A 22146-nucleotide genomic window follows, 5' to 3' on the forward strand; every position below is an offset into this window, starting at 1 on the left:
CGTCCCGATTCAATACATCGTCCTCCAGCAGACTTGTCTCCATGGGTCTATTGCTGCCTCGGGCACCTTATGGCCGTTCTGCTGTGAGTCTAGATTATCGAATGGAACGAAAAACTGATAGTGAATTGTAACGTTCAGGGCCACCTAATGACGTTGGACCACTCAAATTGCGTCCCGATTCAATACATCGTCCTCCAGCCGACTTGACTCCATGGGTCTATTGCTGCCTCGGGCACCTTATGGCCGTTCTGCTGTGAGTCTAGATTATCGAATGGGACGAAAAACTGATAGTGAATTGTAACGTTCAGGGCCTCCTAAGGACGATGGATCACTCAAATTGCGTCCCGATTCAATACATCGTCCTCCAGCCGACTTGACTCCATGGGTCTATTGCTGACTCGGGCTCCTTATGGCCGTTCTGCTGTGAGTCTAGATTATGGAATGGGACGAAAAACTGATAGTGAATTGTAACGTTCAGGGCCTCCTAATGACGATGGATCACTCAAATTGCGTCCCGATTCAATACAACGTCCTCCAGCAGACTTGTCTCCATGGGTCGATTGCTGCCTCGGGCACCTTATGGCCGTTCTGCTGTGAGTCAAAGATTTTCGAATCGGACGAAAAACTGATAGTGATTTGTAACATTCAGGGCCACCTAATGACGATGGACCACACAAATTGCGTCCCGATTCAGTATATCGTCCACTAGCCGACTTGACTCCATGGGACTATTGCTGTCTCGGGCACCTTATGGCCGTTCTGCTGTGAGTCTAGATTATAGAATAGGATGAAAAACTTATAGTGAATTGTAACGTTCAGGGCCACCTAATGACGATGGATCACTCAAATTGCGTCCCGATTCAATACATCGTCCTCCAGCAGACTTGTCTCCATGGGTCTATTGCTGCCTCGGGCACCTTATGGCAGGCCTGCTGAGACTCAAAGATTTTCGAATCGGACGAAAAACTGATAGTGAATTGTAACGTTCAGGGCCTCCTAATGACGATGGATCACTCAAATTGCGTCCCGATTCAATACATCGTCCCCAGCCGACTTGTCTCCATGGGTCTATTGCTGCCTCGGGCACCTTAAGGCCGTTTCAGCTGTGAGTCTAGATTATCGAATGGGACGAAAAACTGATAGTGAATTGTAACGTTCAGGGCCTCCTAATGACGATGGAACACTAAAATTGCGTCCCCATTCAATACATCGTCCTCCAGCAGACTTGACTTCATGGGTCTATTGCTGCCTCGGGCACCTTATGGCCGTTCTGCTGTGAGTCAAAGATTTTCGAATCGGACGAAAAACTGATAGTGAATTGTAACGTTCAGGGCCACCTAATGACGATGGATCACTCAAATTGCGTCCCGATTCAATACATCGTCCTCCAACCGACTTGACTCCATGGGTCTATTGCTGCCTCGGGCACCTTATGGCCGTTCTGCTGTGAGTCTAGATTATCGAATGGGACGAAAAACTGATAGTGAATTGTAACGTTCAGGGCCACCTAATGACGATGGATCACTCAAATTACGTCCCGATTCAATACATCGTCCTCCAGCAGACTTGTCTCCATGGGTCTATTGATGCCTCGGGCACCTTATGGCAGGCCTGCTGTGACTCAAAGATTTTCGAATCGGACGAAAAACTGATTGTGAATTGTAACATTCACGGCCCCCTAATGACGATGGACCACGCAAATTGCGTCCCGATTCAATACATCGTCCTCCAGCCGAGAGGACTCCATGGGTCTATTGCTGCCTCGGGCACCTTATGGCCGTTCTGCTGTGAATCTAGATTATCGAATGGGAGGAAAAAATGGTAGTGAATTGTAACGTTCAGGGCCACCTAATGACGATGGATCACTCAAATTGCGTCCCGATTCAATACATCGTCCTCCAGCCGACTTGTCTCCATGGGTTTATTGCTGCCTCGGGCACCTTATGGCCGTTCTGCTGTGAATCTAGATTATCGAATGGGACGAAAAACTGATAGTGAATTGTAACGTTCAGGGCCTCCTAAGGACGATGGATCACTCAAATTGCGTCCCGATTCAATACATCGTCCTCCAGCAGACTTGACTTCATGGGTCTATTGCTGCCTCGGGCACCTTATGGCCGTTCTGCTGTGAGTCAAAGATTTTCGAATCGGACGAAAAACTGATAGTGAATTGTAACGTTCAGGGCCACCTAATGACGATGGATCACTCAAATTGCGTCCCGATTCAATACATCGTCCTCCAACCGACTTGACTCCATGGGTCTATTGCTGCCTCGGGCACCTTATGGCCGTTCTGCTGTGAGTCTAGATTATCGAATGGGACAAAAAACTGATAGTGAATTGTAACGTTCAGGACCTCCTAATGACGATGGATCACTCAAATTGCGTCCCGATTCAATACATCGTCCTCCAGCAGACTTGTCTCCATGGGTCTATTGCTGCCTCGGGCACCTTATGGCCGTTCTGCTGTGAGTCTAGATTATCGAATGGGACGAAAAACTGATAGTGAATTGTAACGTTCAGGGCCACCTAATGACGATGGATCACTCAAATTGCGTCCCGATTCAATACATCGTCCTCCAGCCGACTTGACTCTATGGGTCTATTGCTGCCTCGGGCACCTTATGGCCGTTCTGCTGTGAGTCTAGATTATCGAATGGGACGAAAAACTGATAGTGAATTGTAACGTTCAGGGCCTCCTAATGACGATGGATCACTCAAATTGCGTCCCGATTCAATACATCGTCCTCCAGCCGACTTGACTCCATGGGTCTATTGCTGCCTCGGGCACCTTATGGCCGATCTGCTGTGAGTCTAGATTATCGAATGGGACGAAAAACTGATAGTGAATTGTAACGTTCAGGGCCTCCTAATGACGATGGATCACTCAAATTGCGTCCCGATTCAATACATCGTCCTCCAGCAGACTTGTCTCCATGGGTCTATTGCTGCCTCGGGCAAGTTATGGCCGTTCTGCTGTGAGTCTAGTTTATCGAATGGAACGAAAATCTGATAGTGAATTGTAACGTTCAGGGCCACCTAATGACGATGGATCACTCAAATTGCGTCCCGATTCAATACATCGGCCTCCAGCCGACTTGACTCCATGGGTCTATTGCTGCCTAGGGCACCTTATGGCCGTTCTGCTGTGAGTCTAGATTATCGAATGGGACGAAAAACTGATAGTGAATTGTAACGTTCAGGGCCTCCTAAGGACGATGGATCACTCAAATTGCGTCCCGATTCAATACATCGTCCTCCAGCCGACTTGACTCCATGGGTCTATTGCTGACTCGGGCTCCTTATGGCCGTTCTGCTGTGAGTCTAGATTATCGAATGGGACGAAAAACTGATAGTGAATTGTAACGTTCAGGGCCTCCTAATGACGATGGATCACTCAAATTGCGTCCCGATTCAATACATCGTCCTCCAGCAGACCTGTCTCCATGGGTCTATTGCTGCCTCGGGCACCTTATGGCCGTTCTGCTGTGAGTCAAAGATTTTCGAATCGGACGAAAAACTGATAGTGAATTGTAACATTCAGGGCCACGTAATGACGATGGACCATGCAAATTGCGTCCCGATTCAATACATCGTCCTCCAGCCGAGTTGACTCCATGGGTCTATTGCTGCCTCTGGCACCTTATGGCCGTTCTGCTGTGAATCTAGATTATCGAATGGGACGAAAAACTGATAGTGAATTGTAACGTTCAGGGCCACCTAATGACGATGGATCACTCAAATTGCGTCCCGATTCAATACATCGTCCTCCAACCGACTTGACTCCATGGGTCTATTGCTGCCTCGGGCACCTTATGGCCGTTCTGCTGTGAGTCTAGATTATCGAATGGGACAAAAAACTGATAGTGAATTGTAACGTTCAGGGCCTCCTAATGACGATGGATCACTCAAATTGCGTCCCGATTCAATACATCGTCCTCCAGCAGACTTGTCTCCATGGGTCTATTGCTGCCTCGGGCACCTTATGGCCGTTCTGCTGTGAGTCTAGATTATCGAATGGGACGAAAAACTGATAGTGAATTGTAACGTTCAGGGCCTCATAATGACGATGGATCACTCAAATTGCGTCCCGATTCAATACATCGTCCTCCAGCAGACTTTTCTCCGTGGGTCTATTACTGCCTCGGGCACCTTATGGCCGTTCTGCTGTGAGTCTAGATTATCGAATGGGACGAAAAACTGATAGTGAATTGAAACGTTCAGGGCCACCTAATGACGATGGATCACTCAAATTGCGTCCCGATTCAATACATCGTCCTCCAGCAGACTTGTCTCCATCGGTCTATTGCTGCCTCGGGCACCTTATGGCAGGCCTGCTGTGACTCAAAGATTTTCGAATCGGACGAAAAACTGATAGTGAATTGTAACGTTCAGGGCCTCCTAATGACGATGTAACACTCAAATTCCGTCCCGATTCAATACATCGCCCTCCAGCAGACTTGTCTCCATGCGTATATTGCTGCCTCGGGCACCTTATGGCCGTTCTGCTGTGAGTCAAAGATTTTCGAATCGGACGAAAAACTGATAGTGAATTGTAACGTTCAGGGCCACCTAATGACGATGGAATACTCAAATTGCGTCCCGATTCAATACATCGTCCTCCAGCCGACTTGACTGAATGGGTCTATTGCTGCCTCGGGCACCTTATGGCCGTTCTGCTGTGAGTCTAGATTATCGAATGGGACGAAAAACTGATAGTGAATTGTAACGTTCAGGGTCACCTAATGACGATGGATCACTCAAATTGCGTCCCGATTCAATACATCGTCCTCCAGCCTACTTGACTCAATGGGTCTATTGCTGCCTCGGGCACCTTATGGCCGTTCTGCTGTGAGTCTAGATTATCGAATGGGACGAAAAACTGATAGTGCATTGTAACGTTCAGGGCCTCCTAATGACGATGGATCACTCAAATTGCGTCCCGATTCAATACATCGTCCCCAGCCGACTTATCTCCATGGGTCTATTGCTGCCTCGGGCACCTTATGGCCGTTATGCTGTGAGTCTAGATTATCGAATGGGACGAAAAACTGATAGTGAATTGTAACGTTCAGGGCCATCTAATTACGATGGATCACTCAAATTACGTCCTGATTCAATTCATCGTCCTCCAGCAGACTTGACTTCATGGGTCTATTGCTGCCTCGGGCACCTTATGGCCGTTCTGCTGTGAGTCAAAGATTTTCGAATGGGACGAAAAACTGATAGTGAATTGTAACGTTCAGGGCCACCTAATGACGATGGATCACTCAAATTGCGTCCCGATTCAATACATCGTCCTCCAGCGGACTTGTTTCCATTGGTCTATTGCTGCCTCGGGCACCTAATGGCCGTTCTGCTGTGAGTCAAAGACTTTCGAATCGGACGAAAAACTGATAGTGAATTGTAACATTCAGGGCCACCTAATGACGATGGACCACGCAAATTGCGTCCCGATTCAATACATCGTCCTCCAGCCGAGTTGACTCCATGGGTCTATTGCTTCCTCGGGCACCTTATGGCCGTTCTGCTGTGAATCTAGATTATCGAATGGGAGGAAAAAATGGTAGTGAATTGTAACGTTCAGGGCCACCTAATGACGATGGATCACTCAAATTGCGTCCTGATTCAATACATCGTCCTCCAGCCGACTTGTCTCCATGGGTCGATTGCTGCCTCGGGCACCTTATGGCCGTTCTGCTGTGAATCTAGATTATCGAATGGGACGAAAAACTGATAGTGAATTGTAACGTTCAGGGCCTCCTAATGACGATGGAACACTAAAATTGCGTCCCGATTCAATACATCGTCCTCCAGCAGACTTGACTTCATGGGTCTATTGCTGCCTCGGGCACCTTATGGCCGTTCTGCTGTGAGTCAAAGATTTTCGAATCGGACGAAAAACTGAAAGTGAATTGTAACGTTCAGGGCCACCTAATGACGATGGATCACTCAAATTGCGTCCCGATTCAATACATCGTCCTCCAACCGACTTGACTCCATGGGTCTATTGCTGCCTCGGGCACCTTATGGCCGTTCTGCTGTGAGTCTAGATTATCGAATGGGACAAAAAACTGATAGTGAATTGTAACGTTCAGGGCCTCCTAATGACGATGGATCACTCAAATTGCGTCCCGATTCAATACATCGTCCTCCAGCAGACTTGTCTCCATGGGTCTATTGCTGCCTCGGGTACCTTATGGCCGTTCTGCTGTGAGTCTAGATTATCGAATGGGACGAAAAACTGATAGTGAATTGTAACGTTCAGGGCCACCTAATGACGATGGATCACTCAAATTGCGTCCCGATTCAATACATCGTCCTCCAGCCGACTTGACTCCATGGGTCTATTGCTGCCTCGGGCACCTTATGGCCGTTCTGATGTGTGTCTAGATTATCGAATGGGACGAAAAACTGATAGTGAATTGTAACGTTCAGGGCCTCCTAATGACGATGGATCACTCAAATTGCGTCCCGATTCAATACATCGTCCTCCAGCCGACTTGACTCCATGGGTCTATTGCTGCCTCGGGCACCTTATGGCCGTTCTGCTGTGAGTCTAGATTATCGAATGGGACAAAAAACTGATAGTGAATTGTAACGTTCAGGGCCTCCTAATGACGATGGATCACTCAAATTGCGTCCCGATTCAATACATCGTCCTCCAGCAGACTTGTCTCCATGGGTCTATTGCTGCCTCGGGCACTTTATGGCCGTTCTGCTGTGAGTCTAGATTATCGAATGGGACGAAAAACTGATAGTGAATTGTAACGTTCAGGGCCACCTAATGACGATGGATCACTCAAATTGCGTCCCGATTCAATACATCGTCCTCCAGCCGACTTGACTCCATGGGTCTATTGCTGCCTCGGGCACCTTATGGCCGTTCTGGTGTGAGTCTAGATTATCGAATGGGACGAAAAACTGATAGTGAATTGTAACGTTCAGGGCCTCCTAATGACGATGGATCACTCAAATTGCGTCCCGATTCAATACATCGTCCTCCAGCCGACTTGACTCCATGGGTCTATTGCTGCCTCGGGCACCTTATGGCCGTTCTGCTGTGAGTCTAGATTATCGAATGGGACGAAAAACTGATAGTGAATTGTAACGTTCAGGGCCTCCTAATGACGATGGATCACTCAAATTGCGTCCCGATTCAATACATCGTCCTCCAGCAGACTTGTCTCCATGGGTCTATTGCTGCCTCGGGCACCTTATGGCCGTTCTGCTGTGAGTCTAGATTATCGAATGGAACGAAAAACTGATAGTGAATTGTAACGTTCAGGGCCACCTAATGACGATGGATCAATCAAATTGCGTCCCGATTCAATACATCGTCCTCCAGCCGACTTGACTCCATGGGTCTATTGCTGCCTCGGGCACCTTATGGCCGTTCTGCTGTGAGTCTAGATTATCGAATGGGACGAAAAACTGATAGTTAATTGTAACGTTCAGGGCCTCCTAATGACGATGGATCACTCAAATTGCGTCCCGATTCAATACATCGTCCTCCAGCAGACCTGTCTCCATGGGTCTATTGCTGCCTCGGGCACCTTATGGCCGTTCTGCTGTGAGTCAAAGATTTTCGAATCGGACGAAAAACTGATAGTAATTGTAACATTCAGGGCCACCTAATGACGATGGACCATGCAAATTGCGTCCCGATTCAATACATCGTCCTCCAGCCGAGATGACTCCATGGGTTTATTGCTGCCTCTGGCACCTTATGGCCGTTCTGCTGTGAATCTAGATTATCGAATGGGACGAAAAACTGATAGTGAATTGTAACGTTCAGGGCCACCTAATGACGATGGATCACTCAAATTGCGTCCCGATTCAATACATCGTCCCCAGCCGACTTGTCTCCATGGGTCTATTGCTGCCTCGGGCACCTTAAGGCCGTTCTGCTGTGAGTCTAGATTATCGAATGGGACAAAAAACTGATAGTGAATTGTAACGTTCAGGGCCTCCTAATGACGATGGAACACTAAAATTGCGTCCCCATTCAATACATCGTCCTCCAGCAGACTTGACTTCATGGGTCTATTGCTGCCTCGGGCACCTTATGGCCGTTCTGCTGTGAGTCAAAGATTTTCGAATCGGACGAAAAACTGATAGTGAATTGTAACGTTCAGGGCCACCTAATGACGATGGATCACTCAAATTGCGTCCCGATTCAATACATCGTCCTCCAACCGACTTGACTCCATGGGTCTATTGCTGCCTCGGGCACTTTATGGCCGTTCTGCTGTGAGTCTAGATTATCCAATGGGACAAAAAACTGATAGTGAATTGTAACGTTCAGGGCCTCCTAATGACGATGGATCACTCAAATTGCGTCCCGATTCAATACATCGTCCTCCAGCAGACTTGTCTCCATGGGTCTATTGCTGCCTCGGGCACCTTATGGCCGTTCTGCTGTGAGTCTAGATTATCGAATGGGACGAAAAACTGATAGTGAATTGTAACGTTCAGGGCCTCCTAATGACGATGGATCACTCAAATTGCGTCCCGATTCAATACATCGTCCTCCAGCCGACTTGACTCCATGGGTCTATTGCTGCCTCGGGCACCTTATGGCCGTTCTGCTGTGAGTCTAGATTATCGAATGGGACGAAAAACTGATAGTGAATTGTAACGTTCAGGGCCTCCTAATGACGATGGATCACTCAAATTGCGTCCCGATTCAATACATCGTACTCCAGCAGACTTGTCTCCATGGGTCTATTGCTGCCTCTGGCACCTTATGGCAGGCCTGCTGTGACTCAAAGATTTTCGAATCGGACGAAAAACTGATAGTGAATTGTAACGTTCAGGGCCTCCTAATGACGATGGAACATTCAAATTCCGTCCCGATTCAATACATCGTCCTCCAGCAGACTTGTCTCCATGCGTCTATTGCTGCCTCGGGCACCTTATGGCCGTTCTGCTGTGAGTCAAAGATTTTCGAATCGGACGAAAAACTGATAGTGAATTGTAACGTTCAGGGCCACCTAATGACGATGGAATACTCAAATTGCGTCCCGATTCAATACATCGTCCTCCAGCCGACTTGACTCCATGGGTCTATTGCTGCCTCGGGCACCTTATGGCCGTTCTGCTGTGAGTCTAGATTATCGAATGGGACGAAAAACTGATAGTGCATTGTAACGTTCAGGGCCTCCTAATGACGATGGATCACTCAAATTGCGTCCCTATACAATACATCGTCCTCCAGCCGACTTGACTCCATGGGTCTATTGCTGCCTCGGGCACCTTATGGCCGTTCTGCTGTGAGTCCAGATTATCGAATGGGACGAAAAACTGATAGTGAATTGTAACGTTCAGGGCCTCCTAATGACGATGGATCACTCAAATTGCGTCCCGATTCAATACATCGTCCCCAGCCGACTTGTCTCCATGGGTCTATTGCTGCCTCGGGCACCTTATGGCCGTTATGCTGTGAGTCTAGATTATCGAATGGGACGAAAAACTGATAGTGAATTGTAACGTTCAGGGCCACCTAATTACGATGGATCACTCAAATTACGTCCTGATTCAATTCATCGTCCTCCAGCAGACTTGACTTCATGGGTCTATTGCTGCCTCGGGCACCTTATGGCCGTTCTGCTGTGAGTCAAAGATTTTCGAATCGGACGAAAAACTGATAGTGAATTGTAACGTTCAGGGCCACCTAATGACGATGGATCACTCAAATTGCGTCCCGATTCAATACATCGTCCTCCAGCGGACTTGTTTCCATTGGTCTATTGCTGCCTCGGGCACCTAATGGCCGTTCTGCTGTGAGTCAAAGACTTTCGAATCGGACGAAAAACTGATAGTGAATTGTAACATTCAGGGCCACCTAATGACGATGGACCACGCAAATTGCGTCCCGATTCAATACATCGTCCTCCAGCCGAGTTGACTCCATGGGTCTATTGCTGCCTCGGGCACCTTATGGCCGTTCTGCTGTGAATCTAGATTATCGAATGGGAGGAAAAAATGGTAGTGAATTGTAACGTTCAGGGCCACCTAATGACGATGGATCACTCAAATTGCGTCCCGATTCAATACATCGTCCTCCAGCCGACTTGTCTCCATGGGTCGATTGCTGCCTCGGGCACCTTATGGCCGTTCTGCTGTGAATCTAGATTATCGAATGGGACGAAAAACTGATAGTGAATTGTAACGTTCAGGGCCTCCTAATGACGATGGAACACTAAAATTGCGTCCCGATTCAATACATCGTCCTCCAGCAGACTTGACTTCATGGGTCTATTGCTGCCTCGGGCACCTTATGGCCGTTCTGCTGTGAGTCTAGATTATCGAATGGGACAAAAAACTGATAGTGAATTGTAACGTTCAGGGCCTCCTAATGACGATGGATCACTCAAATTGCGTCCCGATTCAATACATCGTCCTCCAGCAGACTTGTCTCCATGGGTCTATTGCTGCCTCGGGTACCTTATGGCCGTTCTGCTGTGAGTCTAGATTATCGAATGGGACGAAAAACTGATAGTGAATTGTAACGTTCAGGGCCATCTAATGACGATGGATCACTCAAATTGCGTCCCGATTCAATACATCGTCCTCCAGCCGACTTGACTCCATGGGTCTATTGCTGCCTCGGGCACCTTATGGCCGTTCTGCTGTGAGTCTAGATTATCGAATGGGACGAAAAACTGATAGTGAATTGTAACGTTCAGGGCCTCCTAATGACGATGGATCACTTAAATTGCGTCCCGATTCAATACATCGTCCTCCAGCCGACTTGACCCCATGGGTCTATTGCTGCCTCGGGCACCTTATGGCCGTTCTGCTGTGAGTCTAGATTATCGAATGGGACGAAAAACTGATAGTGAATTGTAACGTTCAGGGCCTCCTAATGACGATGGATCACTCAAATTGCGTCCCGATTCAATACATCGTCCGCCAGCAGACTTGTCTCCATGGGTCTATTCCTGCCTCGGGCACCTTATGGCCGTTCTGCTGTGAGTCTAGATTATCGAATGGGACGAAAAACTGATAGTGAATTGTAACGTTCAGGGCCACCTAATGACGATGGATCACTCAAATTGCGTCCCGATTCAATACATCGTCCTCCAGCCGACTTGACTCCATGGGTCTATTGCTGCCTCGGGCACCTTATGGCCGTTCTGCTGTGAGTCCAGATTATCGAATGGGACGAAAAACTGATAGTGAATTGTAACGTTCCGGGCCTCCTAATGACGATGGATCACTCAAATTGCGTCCCGATTCAATACAACGTCCTCCAGCAGACTTGTCTCCATGGGTCGATTGCTGCCTCGGGCACCTTATGGCCGTTCTGCTGTGAGTCAAAGATTTTCGAATCGGACGAAAAACTGATAGTGATTTGTAACGTTCAGGGCCTCCTAATGACGATGGATCACTCAAATTGCGTCCCGATTCAATACATCGTCCTCCAGCAGACTTGTCTTCATGGGTCTATTGCTGCCTCGGGCACCTTATGGCAGGCCTGCTGTGACTCAAAGATTTTCGAATCGGACGAAAAACTGATAGTGAATTGTAACTTTCAGGGCCTCCTAATGGCGATGGATCACTCAAATTGCGTCCCGATTCAATACATCGTCCTCCAGCAGACTTGTCTCCATGGGTCGATTGCTGCCTCGGGCACCTAATATCCGTTCTGCTGTGAGTCAAAGATTTTCGAATGGGACGAAAAACTGATAGTGAATTGTAACGTTCAGGGCCACCTAATGACGATGGATCACTCAAATTGCGTCCCGATTCAATACATCGTCCTCCAGCCGACTTGTCTCCATGGGTCGATTGCTGCCTCGGGCACCTTATGGCCGTTCTGCTGTGAATCTAGATTATCGAATGGGACGAAAAACTGATAGTGAATTGTAACGTTCAGGGCCTCCTAATGACGATGGAACACTAAAATTGCGTCCCGATTCAATACATCGTCCTCCAGCAGACTTGACTTCATGGGTCTATTGCTGCCTCGGGCACCTTATGGCCGTTCTGCTGTGAGTCTAGATTATCGAATGGGACAAAAAACTGATAGTGAATTGTAACGTTCAGGGCCTCCTAATGACGATGGATCACTCAAATTGCGTCCCGATTCAATACATCGTCCTCCAGCAGACTTGTCTCCATGGGTCTATTGCTGCCTCGGGTACCTTATGGCCGTTCTGCTGTGAGTCTAGATTATCGAATGGGACGAAAAACTGATAGTGAATTGTAACGTTCAGGGCCATCTAATGACGATGGATCACTCAAATTGCGTCCCGATTCAATACATCGTCCTCCAGCCGACTTGACTCCATGGGTCTATTGCTGCCTCGGGCACCTTATGGCCGTTCTGCTGTGAGTCTAGATTATCGAATGGGACGAAAAACTGATAGTGAATTGTAACGTTCAGGGCCTCCTAATGACGATGGATCACTCAAATTGCGTCCCGATTCAATACATCGTCCTCCAGCCGACTTGACCCCATGGGTCTATTGCTGCCTCGGGCACCTTATGGCCGTTCTGCTGTGAGTCTAGGTTATCGAATGGGACGAAAAACTGATAGTGAATTGTAACGTTCAGGGCCTCCTAATGACGATGGATCACTCAAATTGCGTCCCGATTCAATACATCGTCCGCCAGCAGACTTGTCTCCATGGGTCTATTCCTGCCTCGGGCACCTTATGGCCGTTCTGCTGTGAGTCTAGATTATCGAATGGGACGAAAAACTGATAGTGAATTGTAACGTTCAGGGCCACCTAATGACGATGGATCACTCAAATTGCGTCCCGATTCAATACATCGTCCTCCAGCCGACTTGACTCCATGGGTCTATTGCTGCCTCGGGCACCTTATGGCCGTTCTGCTGTGAGTCCAGATTATCGAATGGGACGAAAAACTGATAGTGAATTGTAACGTTCCGGGCCTCCTAATGACGATGGATCACTCAAATTGCGTCCCGATTCAATACAACGTCCTCCAGCAGACTTGTCTCCATGGGTCGATTGCTGCCTCGGGCACCTTATGGCCGTTCTGCTGTGAGTCAAAGATTTTCGAATCGGACGAAAAACTGATAGTGATTTGTAACGTTCAGGGCCTCCTAATGACGATGGATCACTCAAATTGCGTCCCGATTCAATACATCGTCCTCCAGCAGACTTGTCTTCATGGGTCTATTGCTGCCTCGGGCACCTTATGGCAGGCCTGCTGTGACTCAAAGATTTTCGAATCGGACGAAAAACTGATAGTGAATTGTAACTTTCAGGGCCTCCTAATGGCGATGGATCACTCAAATTGCGTCCCGATTCAATACATCGTCCTCCAGCAGACTTGTCTCCATGGGTCGATTGCTGCCTCGGGCACCTAATATCCGTTCTGCTGTGAGTCAAAGATTTTCGAATGGGACGAAAAACTGATAGTGAATTGTAACATTCAGGGCCACCTAATGACGATGGACCATGCAAATTGCGTCCCGATTCAATACATCGTCCTCCAGCCGAGTTGACTCCATGGGTCTATTGCTGCCTCTGGCACCTTATGGCCGTTCTGCTGTGAATCTATATTATCGAATGGGACGAAAAACTGATAGTGAATTGTAACGTTCAGGGCCTCCTAATGACGATGGATCACTCAAATTGCGTCCCGATTCAATACATCGTCCTCCAGCAGACTTGTCTCCATGGGTCTATTGCTGCCTCGGGCACCTTATGGCCGTTCTGCTGTGAGTCTAGATTATCGAATGGAACGAAAAACTGATAGTGAATTGTAACGTTCAGGGCCACCTAATGACGATGGATCAATCAAATTGCGTCCCGATTCAATACATCGTCCTCCAGCCGTCTTGACTCCATGGGTCTATTGCTGCCTCGGGCACCTTATGGCCGTTCTGCTGTGAGTCTAGATTATCGAATGGGACGAAAAACTGATAGTGAATTGTAACGTTCAGGGCCTCCTAATGACGATGGATCACTCAAATTGCGTCCCGATTCAATACATCGTCCTCCAGCAGACCTGTCTCCATGGGTCTATTGCTGCCTCGGGCACCTTATGGCCGTTCTGCTGTGAGTCAAAGATTTTCGAATCGGACGAAAAACTGATAGTGAATTGTAACATTCAGGGCCACCTAATGACGATGGACCATGCAAATTGCGTCCCGATTCAATACATCGTCCTCCAGCCGAGATGACTCCATGGGTTTATTGCTGCCTCTGGCACCTTATGGCCGTTCTGCTGTGAATCTAGATTATCGAATGGGACGAAAAACTGATAGTGAATTGTAACGTTCAGGGCCACCTAATGACGATGGATCACTCAAATTGCGTCCCGATTCAATACATCGTCCCCAGCCGACTTGTCTCCATGGGTCTATTGCTGCCTCGGGCACCTTAAGGCCGTTCTGCTGTGAGTCTAGATTATCGAATGGGACGAAAAACTGATAGTGAATTGTAACGTTCAGGGCCTCCTAATGACGATGGAACACTAAAATTGCGTCCCCATTCAATACATCGTCCTCCAGCAGACTTGACTTCATGGGTCTATTGCTGCCTCGGGCACCTTATGGCCGTTCTGCTGTGAGTCAAAGATTTTCGAATCGGACGAAAAACTGATAGTGAATTGTAACGTTCAGGGCCACCTAATGACGATGGATCACTCAAATTGCGTCCCGATTCAATACATCGTCCTCCAACCGACTTGACTCCATGGGTCTATTGCTGCCTCGGGCACTTTATGGCCGTTCTGCTGTGAGTCTAGACTATCGAATGGGACAAAAAACTGATAGTGAATTGTAACGTTCAGGGCCTCCTAATGACGATGGATCACTCAAATTGCGTCCCTATACAATACATCGTCCTCCAGCCGACTTGACTCCATGGGTCTATTGCTGCCTCGGGCACCTTATGGCCGTTCTGCTGTGAGTCAAAGATTTTCGAATCGGACGAAAAACTGATAGTGAATTGTAACATTCAGGGCCACCTAATGACGATGGACCACGCAAATTGCGTCCCGATTCAATACATCGTCCTCCAGCCGAGTAGACTCCATGGGTGTATTGCTGCCTCTGGCACCTTATGGCCGTTCTGCTGTGAATCTAGATTATCGAATGGGACGAAAAACTGATAGTGAATTGTAACGTTCAGGGCCTCCTAATGACGATGGATCACTCAAATTGCGTCCCGATTCAATACATCGTCCTCCAGCAGACTTGTCTCCATGGGTCTATTGCTGCCTCTGGCACCTTATGGCAGGCCTGCTGTGACTCAAAGATTTTCGAATCGGACGAAAAACTGATAGTGAATTGTAACGTTCAGGGCCTCCTAATGACGATGGAACATTCAAATTCCGTCCCGATTCAATACATCGTCCTCCAGCAGACTTGTCTCCATGCGTCTATTGCTGCCTCGGGCACCTTATGGCCGTTCTGCTGTGAGTCAAAGATTTTCGAATCGGACGAAAAACTGATAGTGAATTGTAACGTTCAGGGCCACCTAATGACGATGGAATACTCAAATTGCGTCCCGATTCAATACATCGTCCTCCAGCCGACTTGACTGAATGGGTCTATTGCTGCCTCGGGCACCTTATGGCCGTTCTGCTGTGAGTCTAGATTATCGAATGGGACGAAAAACTGATAGTGAATTGTAACGTTCAGGGCCACCTAATGACGATGGATCACTCAAATTGCGTCCCGATTCAATACATCGTCCTCCAGCCTACTTGACTCAATAGGACTATTGCTGCCTCGGGCACCTTATGGCCGTTCTGCTGTGAGTCTAGATTATCGAATGGGACGAAAAACTGATAGTGCATTGTAACGTTCAGGGCCTCCTAATGACGATGGATCACTCAAATTGCGTCCCTATACAATACATCGTCCTCCAGCCGACTTGACTCCATGGGTCTATTGCTGCCTCGGGCACCTTATGGCCGTTCTGCTGTGAGTCCAGATTATCGAATGGGACGAAAAACTGATAGTGAGTTGTAACGTTCAGGGCCTCCTAATGACGATGGATCACTCAAATTGCGTCCCGATTCAATACATCGTCCCCAGCCGACTTGTCTCCATGGGTCTATTGCTGCCTCGGGCACCTTATGGCCGTTATGCTGTGAGTCTAGATTATCGAATGGGACGAAAAACTGATAGTGAATTGTAACGTTCAGGGCCACCTAATTACGATGGATCACTCAAATTACGTCCTGATTCAATTCATCGTCCTCCAGCAGACTTGACTTCATGGGTCTATTGCTGCCTCGGGCACCTTATGGCCGTTCTGCTGTGAGTCAAAGATTTTCGAATCGGACGAAAAACTGATAGTGAATTGTAACGTTCAGGGCCACCTAATGACGATGGATCACTCAAATTGCGTCCCGATTCAATACATCGTCCTCCAGCGGACTTGTTTCCATTGGTCTATTGCTGCCTCGGGCACCTTATGGCCGTTCTGCTGTGAGTCTAGATTATCGAATGGGACGAAAAACTGATAGTGAATTGTAACGTTCAGGGCCTCCTAATGACGATGGATCACTCAAATTGCGTCCCGATTCAATACATCGTCCTCCAGCCGACTTGACTCCATGGGTCTATTGCTGCCTCGGGCTCCTTATGGCCGTTCTGCTGTGAGTCAAATATTTTCGAATCGGACGAAAAACTGATAGTGATTTGTAACGTTCAGGGCCACCTAATGACGATGGACCACACAAATTGCGTCCCGATTCAGTACATCGTCCACTAGCAGACTTGACTCCATGGGACTATTGCTGTCTCGGGCACCTTATGGCCGTTCTGCTGTGAGTCTAGATTATAGAATAGGATGAAAAACTGATAGTGAATTTTAACGTTCAGGGCCACCTAATGACGATGGATCACTCAAATTGCGTCCCGATTCAATACATCGTCCTCCAGCAGACTTGTCTCCATGGGTCTATTGCTGCCTCGGGCACCTTATGGCCGTTCTGCTGTGAGTCTAGATTATCGAATGGGACGAAAAACTGATAGTGAATTGTAACGTTCAGGGCCTCCTAATGACGATGGATCACTTAAATTGCGTCCCGATTCAATACATCGTCCTCCAGCCGACTTGACCCCATGGGTCTATTGCTGCCTCGGGCACCTTATGGCCGTTCTGCTGTGAGTGTAGATTATCGAATGGGACGAAAAACTGATAGTGAATTGTAACGTTCAGGGCCTCCTAATGACGATGGATCACTCAAATTGCGTCCCGATTCAATACATCGTCCGCCAGCAGACTTGTCTCCATGGGTCTATTCCTGCCTCGGGCACCTTATGGCCGTTCTGCTGTGAGTCTAGATTATCGAATGGGACGAAAAACTGATAGTGAATTGTAACGTTCAGGGCCACCTAATGACGATGGATCACTCAAATTGCGTCCCGATTCAATACATCGTCCTCCAGCCGACTTGACTCCATGGGTCTATTGCTGCCTCGGGCACCTTATGGCCGTTCTGCTGTGAGTCCAGATTATCGAATGGGACGAAAAACTGATAGTGAATTGTAACGTTCCGGGCCTCCTAATGACGATGGATCACTCAAATTGCGTCCCGATTCAATACAACGTCCTCCAGCAGACTTGTCTCCATGGGTCGATTGCTGCCTCGGGCACCGTATGGCCGTTCTGCTGTGAGTCAAAGATTTTCGAATCGGACGAAAAACTGATAGTGATTTGTAACATTCAGGGCCACCTAATGACGATGGACCACACAAATTGCGTCCCGATTCAGTACATCGTCCACTAGCCGACTTGACCCCATGGGACTATTGTTGTCTCGGGCACCTTATGGCCGTTCTGCTGTGAGTCTAGATTATAGAATAGGATGAAAAACTGATAGTGAATTGTAACGTTCAGGGCCACCTAATGACGATGGATCACTCAAATTGCGTCCCGATTCAATACATCGTCCTCCAGCAGACTTGTTTCCATGGGTCGATTGCTGCCTCGGGCACCTTATGGCAGGCCTGCTGAGACTCAAAGATTTTCGAATCGGACGAAAAACTGATAGTGAATTGTAACGTTCAGGGCCTCCTAATGACGATGGATCACTCAAATTGCGTCCCGATTCAATACATCGTCCTCCAGCAGACCTGTCTCCATGGGTCTATTGCTGCCTCGGGCACCTTATGGCCGTTCTGCTGTGAGTCAAAGATTTTCGAATCGGACGAAAAACTGATAGTGAATTGTAACATTCAGGGCCACCTAATAACGATGGATCACTCAAATTGCGTCCCGATTCAATACATCGTCCTCCAGCAGACTTGTCTCCATGGGTCTATTGCTGCCTCGGGCACCTTATGGCAGGCCTGCTGTGACTCAAAGATTTTCGAATCGGACGAAAAACTGATAGTGAATTGTAACTTTCAGGGCCTCCTAATGGCGATGGATCACTCAAATTGCGTCCCGATTCAATACATCGTCCTCCAGCAGACTTGTCTCCATGGGTCGATTGCTGCCTCGGGCACCTAATATCCGTTCTGCTGTGAGTCAAAGATTTTCGAATGGGACGAAAAACTGATAGTGAATTGTAACATTCAGGGCCACCTAATGACGATGGACCATGCAAATTGCGTCCCGATTCAATACATCGTCCTCCAGCCGAGTTGACTCCATGGGTCTATTGCTGCCTCTGGCACCTTATGGCCGTTCTGCTGTGAATCTAGATTATCGAATGGGACGAAAAACTGATAGTGAATTGTAACGTTCAGGGCCACCTAATGACGATGGATCACTCAAATTGCGTCCCGATTCAATACATCGTCCCCAGCCGACTTGTCTCCATGGGTCTATTGCTGCCTCGGGCCCCTTAAGGCCGTTCTGCTGTGAGTCTAGATTATCGAATGGGACGAAAAACTGATAGTGAATTGTAACCTTCAGGGCCTCCTAATGACGATGGAACACTAAAATTGCGTCCCCATTCAATACATCGTCCTCCAGCAGACTTGACTTCATGGGTCTATTGCTGCCTCGGGCACCTTATGGCCGTTCTGCTGTGAGTCAAAGATTTTCGAATCGGACGAAAAACTGATAGTGAATTGTAACGTTCAGGGCCACCTAATGACGATGGATCACTCAAATTGCGTCCCGATTCAATACATCGTCCTCCAACCGACTTGACTCCATGGGTCTATTGCTGCCTCGGGCACCTTATGGCCGTTCTGCTGTGAGTCGAGATTATCGAATGGGACAAAAAACTTATAGTGAATTGTAACGTTCAGGGCCTCCTAATGACGATGGATCACTCAAATTGCGTCCCGATTCAATACATCGTCCTCCAGCAGACTTGTCTCCATGGGTCTATTGCTGCCTCGGGCACCTTATGGCCGTTCTGCTGTGAGTCTAGATTATCGAATGGGACGAAAAACTGATAGTGAATTGTAACGTTCAGGGCCTCCTAATGACGATGGATCACTCAAATTGCGTCCCGATTCAATACATCGTCCTCCAGCAGACTTTTCTCCATGGAACTATTACTGCCTCGGGCACCTTATGGCCGTTCTGCTGTGAGTCTAGATTATCGAATGGGACGAAAAACTGATAGTGAATTGTAACGTTCAGGGCCTCCTAATGACGATGGATCACTCAAATTGCGTCCCGATTCAATACTTCGTCCTCCAGCAGACTTGTCTCCATGGGTCTATTGCTGCCTCGGGCACCTTATGGCAGGCCTGCTGTGACTCAAAGATTTTCGAATCGGACGAAAAACTGATAGTGAATTGTAACGTTCAGGGCCTCCTAATGACGATGGAACACTCAAATTCCGTCCCGATTCAATACATCGTCCTCCAGCAGACTTGTCTCCATGGGTCTATTGCTGCCTCGGGCACCTTATGGCCGTTCTGCTGTGAGTCTAGATTATCGAATGGGACGAAAAACTGATAGTGAATTGTAACGTTCAGGGCCACCTAATGACGATGGAATACTCAAATTGCGTCCCGATTCAATACATCGTCCTCCAGCCGACTTGACTGAATGGGTCTATTGCTGCCTCGGGCACCTTATGGCCGTTCTGCTGTGAGTCTAGATTATCGAATGGGACGAAAAACTGATAGTGAATTGTAACGTTCAGGGCCACCTAATGACGATGGATCACTCAAATTGCGTCCCGATTCAATACATCGTCCTCCAGCCGACTTGACTCCATGGGTCTATTGCTGCCTCGGGCACCTTATGGCCGTTCTGCTGTGAGTCTAGATTATCGAATGGGACGAAAAACTGATAGTGAATTGTAACGTTCAGGGCCTCCTAATGACGATGGATCACTCAAATTGCGTCCCGATTCAATACATCGTCCTCCAGCCGACTTGACTCCATGGGTCTATTGCTGCCTCGGGCACCTTATGGCCGTTCTGCTGTGAGTCTAGATTATCGAATGGGACGAAAAACTGATAGTGAATTGTAACGTTCAGGGCCTCCTAATGACGATGGATCACTCAAATTGCGTCCCGATTCAATACATCGTCCGCCAGCAGACTTGTCTCCATGGCTCTATTGCTGCCTCGGGCACCTTATGGCCGTTCTGCTGTGAGTCAAAGATTTTCGAATCGGACGCAAAACTGATAGTGAATTGTAACGTTCAGGGCCACCTAATGACGATGGATCACTCAAATTGCGTCCCGATTCAATACATCGTCCTCCAACCGACTTGACTCCATGGGTCTATTGCTGCCTCGGGCACCTTATGGCCGTTCTGCTGTGAGTCTAGATTATCGAATGGGACAAAAAACTGATAGTGAATTGTAACGTTCAGGGCCTCCTAATGACGATGGATCACTCAAATTGCGTCCCGATTCAATACATCGTCCTCCAGCAGACTTGTCTCCATGGGTCTATTGCTGCCTCGGGCACCTTATGGCCGTTCTGCTGTGAGTCTAGATTATCGAATGGGACGAAAAACTGATAGTGAATTGTAACGTTCAGGGCCTCCTAATGACGATGGATCACTCAAATTGCGTCCCGATTCAATACATCGTCCTCCAGCAGACTTTTCTCCATGGAACTATTACTGCCTCGGGCACCTTATGGCCGTTCTGCTGTGAGTCTAGATTATCGAATGGGACGAAAAACTGATAGTGAATTGTAACGTTCAGGGCCACCTAATGACGATGGATCACTCAAATTGCGTCCCGATTCAATACATCGTCCTCCAGCATACTTGTCTCCATGGGTCTATTGCTGCCTCGCGCACCTTATGGCAGGCCTGCTGTGACTTAAAGATTTTCGAATCGGACGAAAAACTGATAGTGAATTGTAACGTTCAGGGCCTCCTAATGACGATGGAACACTCAAATTCCGTCCCGATTCAATACATCGTCCTCCAGCAGACTTGTCTCCATGCGTCTATTGCTGCCTCGGGGACCTTATGGCCGTTCTGCTGTGAGTCAAAGATTTTCGAATCGGACGAAAAACTGATAGTGAATTGTAACGTTCAGGGCCACCTAATGACGATGGAATACTCAAATTGCGTCCCGATTCAATACATCGTCCTCCAGCCGACTTGACTGAATGGGTCTATTACTGCCTCGGGCACCTTATGGCCGTTCTGCTGTGAGTCTAGATTATCGAATGGGACGAAAAACTGATAGTGAATTGTAACGTTCAGGGCCACCTAATGACGATGGATCACTCAAATTGCGTCCCGATTCAATACATCGTCCTCCAGCCTACTTGACTCAATGGGTCTATTGCTGCCTCGGGCACCTTATGGCCGTTCTGCTGTGAGTCTAGATTATCGAATGGGACGAAAAACTGATAGTGCATTGTAACGTTCAGGGCCTCCTAATGACGATGGATCACTCAAATTGCGTCCCTATACAATACATCGTCCTCCAGCCGACTTGACTCCATGGGTCTATTGCTGCCTCGGGCACCTTATGGCCGTTCTGCTGTGAGTCTAGATTATCGAATGGGACGAAAAACTGATAGTGAATTGTAACGTTCAGGGCCTCCTAATGACGATGGATCACTCAAATTGCGTCCCGATTCAATACATCGTCCCCAGCCGACTTGTCTCCATGGGTCTATTGCTGCCTCGGGCACCTTATGGCCGTTATGCTGTGAGTCTAGATTATCGAATGGGACGAAAAACTGATAGTGAATTGTAACGTTCAGGGCCACCTAATTACGATGGATCACTCAAATTACGTCCTGATTCAAT

The sequence above is a fragment of the Schistocerca cancellata genome, chromosome 1, assembly GCF_023864275.1.
Source record: "Schistocerca cancellata isolate TAMUIC-IGC-003103 chromosome 1, iqSchCanc2.1, whole genome shotgun sequence".
Lineage (NCBI taxonomy): Eukaryota > Metazoa > Arthropoda > Insecta > Orthoptera > Acrididae > Schistocerca > Schistocerca cancellata.